An 8002-nucleotide genomic window follows, 5' to 3' on the forward strand; every position below is an offset into this window, starting at 1 on the left:
GTCCTATTAAAAAAATCTTGGGTATCGAAATTAAAAGAAATAGAAGAGAGGGCTCACTAAGTCTAAATCAAAAATCTTATGCTTTAAAAATACTTGAAAGATTTGCAATGTCTGATGCTAAAAGTGTGAGCTTGCCTTTAGCAAATCACTTCAAATTATTTAATGATCAATGTCCTAAAACAGAAGATGGATGGCTAGAGTGCCATATTCTAATGCCGTGGGGTCAGTTATGTATCTAATGATTTGTTCTAGGCCTGATTTGGCATTTTCAATTAGTGTATTGAGTAGATACATGTCAAATCCTGGTGATGTTCATTGGGAAGTTGTGAAATGGCTTCTAAGATATATAAAAGGGACTTGTGACCTAGGAATTGAGTATAGAAAACAATCTGAAGGTGTTATCTTGAGGGATTTTACAGATTCATATTATGCAGGTGATAGGGATAACAGAAAATCATCTTCTGCTTATGTTTACACTTTATGTAATTCCTGTATAAGTTGGAAATCACAATTACAAAAGATTGTTGCCTTGTCTTCAACTGAAGCAGAATATATAGCTACTACAGATGCAATTAAAGAAGGAATTTGGCTAAAAGGATTTTTAAATGAATTTGGCTTCATAAATGATATTGTCTTACATTCTGATAGCCAATCTACTATATATTTGAGTAGAAATCCTATGCTGCATAACAGATCTAAACATGTTGATGTGAAATTTCATTTTATTAGAGATATAATTTCTCAAGGTGTTGTTAAACTTGAAAAGATTTCTACTCATTTTAACCCTACTGATGTTGGAACTAAAATACTGCCTTTAAACAAGTTCTTGGACTGTTTAAAGTAGCTTAATATAAATTGCTGTAGATTTGTGTATCAGGTACCCGAGCAAATGATGTCATCACTGTAGGAATCACTATAAATGATGCTGGTATCATTGTACCAAGGTGGAGAATGTAGAAAAAAATATTGTGGCACAATGATGATTGGGTTGGACTATTAAAACTGATGGGCTTGCAGGCTGATCATTTGTCACTTGAACTGGGCTGACCGGATTGACATAAAAACGTGTTTTGATTAAACCCGTTTTTGTTAATAAGAACAAATGCACCAGATTTTGCCAAGTGTCACCTCGCTCACCGTTGATAAGAGACCTTCTAGCTCCTTCTATATCACGTTGGCTTCTAGGGTTTGGAATCGGTGGTTTTTCATTTTTGACCAGCTCTCTCTCTCGAACTCTCTGTTTTCTCTCGTTTTGTTGGTTCTTCGTTTCTTTTTTGCACTCAAACAAAAGCCCCTGCAGATTGATTGTTATTACAGCCCCATAATAGATCTTGAGTGGTTTTATAGGGTGCGATCCTTGAGTGGATGTTCATATATGCTCTGTGGGTTGTTGTATGTGAAATCTTGATGTGATTTCGCCTGAGTGTCATGAACTGTGAACTATAATCTTTGCGATTTTGGTTAATATAGTGATTCCTTCCGAAGGCGGAAGCTCAAAAGGGGATTAGGGACTCTGGTTCCGAACCTCTTGCCTTAGGGCGAAAATATCGTGTTCTTGCGTTTTTCTTTTATGTTTCTTTCATTTCAGTTTATTATTTCATATTTTTGTGGAACAAAACGGACTGATTTTCTTGAACTAATCGTAACAAATTTTACTGATATAATTTTTTTATACATACTAGGCTAGTCAATTTTATTCGATATTCTCAAATAAGCACTCACATACCAACAATATTTTTCTCACTCATATAAACTATTTCCTCTCTCTCACTCTCGGTCTCTCTCACGCACAACACACAACATTTCACTACAACACTCAACACTTCACTCTTTCTTCCATAGTCCACTCTCTATTTCTCTCACTCACTATCTCTCTCTTTACTTCTTCATACATACACACAGCATACATATATATAGGCACAGCATGACGGTGCCACCAGTGGCTGTGTCTTCTACATACTTCTTTAATGTCAGGTGGATTTATTCTAGACAATTCTTCCAATAAAATCAGCACTAATCCTTTTCAGATTCTTCTAGCTTGGAGGTGATGATAAAATTGATACCTTCTAGTTTCTTCTTCAATGTTGGTGGTTACAGAAAAGGCGGTGCTGGATTCTTCATTTTACTTCCTCTTAATGGTATTCTTAAGTGAAGACCGTCATAAGAGACTAAATTTGATAATTAATTGAAAGTTCATGATAAGTGTGAGAAGTAACAAAATTAGGAATACAAGTGTGGCCATGATTAGAGATCATGGACATTTCATGTAAATTGTGGTGCATTTATTGAAAAATGAGTATGAACAAATTTAGTCTTATGAAAACAACTAGTTTTCGATTTGTGCAATTCACGTGGCTTATTTATAATACAACATAATTTTTTCGATTATTTGTTGTCACATGCAACACTTTTTCATATTTATTATAGTTATTTAATAGCGTCATAAAATATATTTAGCCCTTGTTTGAGCCCCATTTTTGCCAAGAAAATGCATTTTTGAATATTTTTCATAAAATAATAGAGGAAAGGGAAAAAACACTAATTGAAAATACTTTATGTTACAAAACTTCTAGATATCTTTCCGTCAATCTTTGCTGTTATTTTGTGCATACAATTCTCTATTGCGCTTGTTCTGCAATGTTTTACGTCTCAATCCCATCGTTTATCTTTCCATCACACTATTAGGGTCTTGATTAAGGTCTCATTATGGGGTCAAGTGACCAAACAAAAATTCTTGAGATTTAGTATTAAAATTACAATTCTACTTTATCTTCAAGAGTTTGAGGATAAAGCAAATGGATGCAATCCCCATGAAATCGAAACTAAGTGGATCATAAATCAAAGGACTAACCTTGATCGCATGATAATCGTGTAGATTGGTAATAAGTGGGGAGGATACCTATGTGTAGCTGGTCTTAGTTGATAAACACTGTCCATGTTTGATTTTGGTAGAAATTAGATTTTTAAAATATCAGAAATCACAATCTGCAATACAAGCTAGAACAATAAAATCTGATGGGAATGCATTATTTAAGAGTATATATAGTTAGTTTCTAGATTCTCGATAGTTCCTTTTTTCGATTAAGCTTTTGATACTGTTAAAAGCCAAATGGATTTTGTAACCAAAATTTTGTTGCAAGATTTTTCTTTTACTGCTATTTATAGCTAGAATGATCGCATTTGCTGTTGAGTTGAATAAAAATAATTTTCATCCATTTCTACATTCAATATGGTATCAGATCAAAGCTTGTTGTGTTCATCTTCTTCATCGATGCCGATATAATTCTTCGAAATTATTTGTTCAATTGTTTTAGTATCTGTTTTGAGCTTCAAATGGAGTCCACTTCGAGGTTATCTACAAGTAATTCTGTTATTGATGAACCTTCCGGTCCATACTTCCTGCATCATTCCGAAAATCCAAACTTAATCATTGTTTCTCAGCAACTCACAAGAGATAATTATGCCTCTTAGAGTCGCGCGATAACGATAGATATGTCAGGGAAGAATAAATTTTGATTCATTGATGGATCCATAGCCAAACCTGAAGGTAATGATTCCGATTTACTTAATTCCTAGGTTCAAAACGATAACATAGTCATCCCTTGGATTTTGAATTCTGTATCCAAAGAGATATCTGCAAGTGTGATTTTTGCCACTTCAGCTCATGAAATTTGGACTGATCTCAACGATCGGTTTCAACAGAAAAATGGATCACGTATTTATCAGTTAAGGAAATGATTAATAAATATTGTCCAGGATCTGAGCATTATTGTTGTTTATTTCACTAAACTCACGACCATTTGGGAAGAACTGAGTAAGTACAGATTTAATTGTTCATGTAGAAAGTGCAATTGTGGGGGTGTAAAAAAAGTAACCAAACACTACCAAATGGAATATATAATGTCATTCTTCATGGGACTAAACGACTCGTTTTCTCAAGTCAGAGGACAACTCCTTCTTATGGATCCATTACCCTCAATCAATAAGGTATTTGCCTTGATTTCTCAAGAAAAACATCAAAGGAAGATAGGTACACAAGTTGCTTCTGGTTCTGATAAAAATGGAGCTATGACTTTTGCTTTTAAAACTGAAACGACAAAGAAACTGGTGGATCTGGAAACTATAACATCAACCCAAAGAATGGAAATGCTGGAAACAATAAGAAGGACAAACCGCTTTGTTCTCACTGCAATTATCATGGTCATTCAATTGACAGGTGTTACAAGATACATGGATATCCATCGGGTTACAAACCCGAACAGAAGGACAATCCTTACGATTCTTCTCGTTTTAATTCAGTGAATAAAGTCTTTGATTTATTTATTCCATAGAATGAAGGCTTCAGAATCTGAGTTCTAATCAGTATCAACAACTAATGTCTATGTTGTTTACTCACTTAACATCAATTTTGAATACTGCTGATCATCATAACAATACTGCCACTTCATATGCTACAGGTAAATACTTTTCAGTGTCAGTACATCCTATTTTTTCATCCAATAATATTTGGGTAATGGACTCAATTGCTTCAAGGCACATCTGCTCCCATGTTAGTGCTTTTACATCAGTGAAAATCATTGAAAATTCTACTGTTATTGATGTGAGATTAAGCTTAACTCTTGTGCTTCAAGATGTTCTATTTGTGCCACAATTCAAGTTCAACTTGCTATCTATTAGTGCTCTGACACATGGCTCATAGCTCATTGTTAGTTTCTTTCCTAATCACGTTATTATTCAGGAGGCCAACACCAAAAAGATGACTGACAGGGACGATCAAGTGCAAGATCTCTATGTGCTTGATACAGAAGTTCTAAATTTAGCATCGAAATAATGGTTTAGTTCATGTTTGGCATAATAGACTTGGCCACCTTTCATTTTAAAGGTTGGATAGTTTGAAATCTCAATTGTTGTGTGATCTTACAAATTCAATAAATTTGTTCTTTGTCATGTCTATCTTCTTGCCAAAAAGAGAATACTGTCTTTTGAATCCAATAATCATCTTTCAACCAATCATTTTGACATTGTGCATTGTGAAATTTGGGGACCCTACCATATTACCTCCTACACGGGGACATAGGTTTTTTTTAACCTTTGGTTGATGATTGTTCCAAAATCACCTGGGTTTACCTATTGAAACATAAATATGATACATCCATTGATTCTTCATTATGTTGGCAACTCTATTTGATACTAAAATAATAGTGTTTAGATAAGACAATGCTTCAAAATAGGGGTGGACAGGGTCCGGCTCGGTTCGATCGAGCCTGAAATTTTCGAAAATTTAGTAAGTGAAAACATCGGGTTCAAATTTAATTATGAAACTGTTCGGGTTCGGTTCGGTTCGGTTCGGTACTATGATTAATTTTTTTAATATTTACAAAGCTATATTAATATAACTAATGACATATTCAATCTTAGCTCTTACAAAATAATGTAGTCCAATCTTATGTCTTTTGCGTCTATCTTTGCCGAATTTTTCATGGATTTGATTGTTCAAATTATAGGAAGATGACGATAGCGAGCTTAATATAATTAAGAAATGAGTTGTCGAGCTTCAATTTGATTTTTTCGGAACGATAAAAAGGGTACTACGGTAGAATAACAAATTTTTGTGTAAAACTTAAATTAGAAATAGTAAAATCATATTTTTGGGTTTGAGCTAAATTAACTAGTTAGTAAATTTATTTAGAAAAAAATAAAATAATTTCGCTTATTTAAAATAAATAAATTAAAAAAATTACGGAGATTCGATTCTTGATCTAGAATCAAGAATCGAACAGAACCCATCGGTTCTCAATTCAAATACCAGTTGGGGTATTTAGTTTAAGAAGAACCATTTGTTCGATTTTGGGAATTTTGCCCAGCCCTACTCAAGAACTTACTTTTACTTGATTTTTATTTATTTTTATTTTTTTGTATTATTTATTTATTATTTTTTTTTTTTTTGAGAATGGATTTTTAAATCAATTTAGTTGTGTGGAGAGGCCACAACAAAGCTCAGTTATGGGACGCAAACGTCAACATGTTTAAATGTGGCAAGGGCTTTATATTTTCAATCTCGAGTTCCTGTCAAGTTTTGGGCAGATTGTGTATTGACAGCTACCTTCTTAATCAACCGAACTCTTTCTCCTCTGTTGAAATACCAAACCCCATATGAAGTTCTATAAATGAGCCTGCAGATTATTATTACATAGGGTTTTTGGTTGTTTAGCTTTGCATCTATTTTGACTACTTATAGGACAAAGTTTCAGGCTCGAGCTTGGGTATGTGTGTTTTGGGATAAACTATATGATGTTACTTCAAAACATGTTTTTATATCCCGGGATGACCTTTTTCATGAAGAGGTGTATTTTTTCATACAGTTGTAGAGACAATGGAGCTTAAATTTTTCTCAAGCCCTTCTTCACTTTGGTTTCACTCAGTCTAGGGCTGATTACTCTCTGTTTACCAAAGGATCTGGAGTTAATTTTGTGCCCTTATTAATGTATGTTGATGATATCATAATCACTAGTCCAAATGCTCATGCTATAGATTCTTCGAAAGAGTTTTTACATGCTCAATTCAAGTTAAAAGGATCTAGGGCGTTTGAAATATTTTCTGGGGATTGAAATTGAGCATGTAAAAACTCTTCCACAAATTTGGGATGTTTGAAATAATTTTCAAGGATTGAAATTGCTAGATCAAGCTCAGGCATAGTGCTTTCTCAAAGACACTACACTCTACAACTCCTTGAGCATACAGGTTAATAGGAGCGTAAACCCGTTGCTGCCTCTATGGATCCTAAAGCATCTCTCAACCTTCATGAAGGAGACTTGATACCTAATGCTTCTCATTATAGATGACTCATTGCTCGTCTAATTTACTACTCTTTCTCGCCCAAATGTTACTTATACTGTCCACAAATTAAGTCAGTTCCTACACAACCAAGGTTGCCTCATCTTAAAGCGTTACATCATCTTCTTCGTTATTTGAAGAATAATCTTGGCCAAGGAATATTTTTTCCGCCACCTATGAATCCTGTTAAACTCCATACTTTTTTAGATGCTGATTGGGGATTTTGTGTTGACACAAGAAAGTCCACAATAGGCTTCTGCATTTTCATTTGTAATTCTTTGGTTTCTTGGAAAGTTAAGTGACAACGGATCATCCGCTGAAGATGAGCATCGAGCACATTCTGCCACTTTTAGTGAAATTCTTTGGATCCAACAGTTGTTAAGAAATTTTGAGATACAAGTATCCTCTTCTGCTCCTCTTTTGTGATAATCACGCTACCATTCAAATAGTTTCCAATCCTATCTTCTATGAACGGACTAAACATATAAAAATTGATTGTCATTGTACTTGTGACAAGTTGCAGTAGGGGTTATAAAACTTCTTCCAATCCGCTCTCTACATCAGCTAGCCGATGTCTTTACGAAACCTCTTCTTGTTTACGTACCTCATCTTTTTTTAGCCAAGATGTTTGTAAAGAATATTTATAGTCCATCTTGGGGTGGAGTGTTAGTGTATATAGTTAGTTTCTAGATTCTATATAGTTCCTCTTTCGGTTAAGCTGTTGACACTGTTAAAAGATAGCTAGATTTTGTAACCAATTTTCTGTTTTTAACATTCTTTTGGACTGCTATTTATAGCTAGATGGATTGTATTTGCTGTTAAGTTGAATAAAAATCATTTTCATCCATTTCTCCATTTCTGCGTTCAATATGCCTTCGTAATTAATAAAATGCTTATCCAAGAAAGACAGATGAGTATAACTTGTATAATGAATCAAAAGCAAGAAAATAAAAGACAATCTCAACAAATAGAAAGACTTACCTATCGATTGAAAGCTATCAACTATATAGTCGAGCAAAATTTCAAAATTATACGCAAGTTGAAATGGTGAACTACAATACAAACAAAAAAATGATATTAGGACCAAAAAAAAGTGCATGTTAACACATCTGATGTATTAAAACTGCAACAGAAAACAAAAAAGTAAGTTGAGACAATCATCGTGGAT

The sequence above is a fragment of the Olea europaea genome, chromosome 8, assembly GCF_002742605.1.
Source record: "Olea europaea var. sylvestris chromosome 8, O_europaea_v1, whole genome shotgun sequence".
Taxonomy (NCBI): domain Eukaryota; kingdom Viridiplantae; phylum Streptophyta; class Magnoliopsida; order Lamiales; family Oleaceae; genus Olea; species Olea europaea.